Source organism: Tachyglossus aculeatus, chromosome 5 (assembly GCF_015852505.1).
Source record: "Tachyglossus aculeatus isolate mTacAcu1 chromosome 5, mTacAcu1.pri, whole genome shotgun sequence".
Classification (NCBI taxonomy): Eukaryota; Metazoa; Chordata; class Mammalia; order Monotremata; family Tachyglossidae; genus Tachyglossus; species Tachyglossus aculeatus.
Window position 1 is genome coordinate 83,331,545 of NC_052070.1, and position 2,731 is coordinate 83,334,275.

Sequence of the window (2,731 nt, forward strand, 5' to 3'; positions counted from 1 at the left end):
GGACACATAATCAGGAGGACTAATTCTCTGGAGAAGACACTAATGCAGGAAAAGTCCGGGGAAAACATGGGAGAAGCAGACCGGCAGCTAGCTGGAAAGAGACCATAACAATGATAACGGAAGAACCATTTGAAAGGTTGCGGATTATGGCAGAGGACAGGACATTCTGGAGAAAGTATATCCATGGAGTCTCTATGAATTGGAAATGATTCAACGGCACTTAATAATAATTAACTTGAAAAATGAACTTTAAGATTTAGCTCCTTCTAGATTTTAAGCTCTTTGTGGGCAGGGATTGTGCCTACCAACTCTATTGTTTTAAACTCCCAAAGCACTTAGCACCCCTCTCAGGATCACACCTGGAAAGTTTCCAATACTCTACCAGTCTTGGCTACGAGAGGGAGAGTCAAGCAGAGGCATACCCATTCCATTCCTATTTTGGTCAGTGGCTAGTGAGTGGAAGACAATCTGCTACAAGTCAAAACTCACCTGTGCTGGGCAGCAGCGGCATGTGTGAGAGTCAAGGGTGGAGACTCAAGTTCACTGCTCAGAAAAAGGTAATGGTAAACCACTTGCATATTTTTACCTAGAAAATTATATGGATACATTACCAGAATGATTGCAGATGGAGGTGGGGCATTCTGGGAAAGATGAGTCTGGGAGTCCCTATGGGTCGGGGATGACTCGACAGCATAAGATAAAGCAAGCACTTAGCACAGTGTTCTGCCCTCAGTAAAGACTCAATAAATAACACTGATTAATTACCTCCATTGTAATCTACCAAATGCTTAGTAGAGAGCTATAGACCCTGTACGCACCCAGTCAGTACTATTGATAAATTGACTGAGCCCAACTACTTTTAAGGACCTATAGGACATTCTCCTAGCAACACAACCTTTTTCATGATCTCCCTCTGGCTTTGAACACTCTCCCCACCTTCAAAACCTTATTGAGGCCACATCTCCTCTCAGAGGCCTTTTCTGATTAAGCCATCTTTTCCCCAACTCCCTTCCCTTCTGTTTTGCCTATGCATTAGGCACTGTACTCTTTGAGCAGTTGGTATTCACTCCATAGTCAGTCCCACAACACTTATTTATGTATCTAAAAAGTATTTATTTATATCAATGCCTGCCTTCCCTTCTAGACTGTAAGCCTCAATGTGGGCCAGGACTGGCTGGGTTTGCCAACTCTGTTTTACTGAACTATCTCAAGCATTTAGTACAGTGCTCTGTACATAGTAAGCACTTAAATACAACTGATTGCTCCTGTAACTTTACATAGTACCCTCATACTTCATCTCTCACACACCCTGTCATCCACTCTCCTCACATCTTGTTCACTGGGTTTAGATTTTGGACAGAGGATTAAAATTTTCCCTTCTTCTGCATGTTCCTACACTGCCCAAGAATGGCTTCTGGTATCAGGTGATTTTGTTGTGGAACTAGATTCAAATCTACTTTCTGTTAAACACCTGTCTCTGAAGATCCAGGTTTTCATCCGTGTTTCCTATCCCACTTGAAATCACCAGGTTGGTCTTCATGTAGTTACAGCTGAAATTACAAAAAGAATGTAGCCACCTGGGCTATTTGGATCTTTGCCCAATAGACCAGCTACTCAAGGTATAAATACAATTTCTGTAGATATGGCTTAAGTCTTTACCAGGCACGATTGCCAAAAACTGTGTCCTCTTACTGCTAGCCACTCAGGAATTAATCAATCAATCAATTGTATTTATTGAGCACTTACTGTGTGCAGAGCACTGTACTAAGCACTTGGGAAGTACAAGTTGGCAACATATAGAGACAGTCCCTACCCAACAGTGGGCTCACAGTCTAGAAGGGGGAGACAGAGAACAAAACCAAACATACTAACAAAATAAAATGAATAGAATAGATATGTAGGAAGGTATTGGGTTATTTTGGACTTATTAAAAAATCTATAAATCCTAGTGCAAAAGCAAAATTATGCATTAATAGTAATTCTCTGCAAAAATGCACTGGAGGCCTTAGACAGATTTGACTCAGTCAATACCAAACACCCCTGCATCAGCTGTGATGGATGATCAGTCAGTTAAGGTTTAATTATAACTCAAGAAAAAAAAAACTGATCAAAACAGCTTGCACCTCTGCTGGTTTCCCTTCATGTGATTGTTCTGTAGATGCCATTGGGTTTTAAGTCTCAATTTTATGAATCATGACCTAAAATTCATGTTGTGGAAACACAGTACGAAGTAGCAGAGACAAAATTAAAAACAAGTAGCGGAAAGCCCTCAGTGGAAGAACAAATCTTTTGGGAGTGATGTTTGTGAGGTGGGGGAAAGCCCTTGAAATCTGACAATTTTTTTTGGTAATTATAATTTACAATCTCTGAACATTTGGCAAAACACGTTTCTTTTGCTGAGTAGCCATTTCAATGCCTACTGAGCGAAAAGCTAATTTCAGTTTATTCCTGAAGTTACCTTCCATTTCTAACTTGAATTAATAAGTATGGAATGGGGTGCATTGGCACTCTCAAGTTAGACATGTCTCCGGACCTGAAAATGTACCTCTCTGCCAATGGATCAATTCTTTTCTAATGCAAGGTCAGGGCAGAGAAACTCTCTGTGTACCTGTGGCTCAGCTGTTCTAGGAATTGTTTCTGGAATCCCAGGAATGACTTAGCTCAATAATGGGAAAACAATGGGAAAAATGGGAAGCCACCTGATCTTTATTCCTCCACAATCCCATGGCCT

At 40.9% G+C, this 2,731-nt stretch overlaps 1 non-coding gene across 1 annotated transcript; it reads left to right on the forward strand.

The window, feature by feature from the left end:
• Nucleotides 1-341: 341 nt before the first annotated feature.
• Nucleotides 342-479, forward strand: LOC119928984. The gene has a single exon (XR_005451128.1). It is a non-coding gene; the product is annotated as a small nucleolar RNA SNORA7 (small nucleolar RNA).
• Nucleotides 480-2,731: the final 2,252 nt, after the last annotated feature.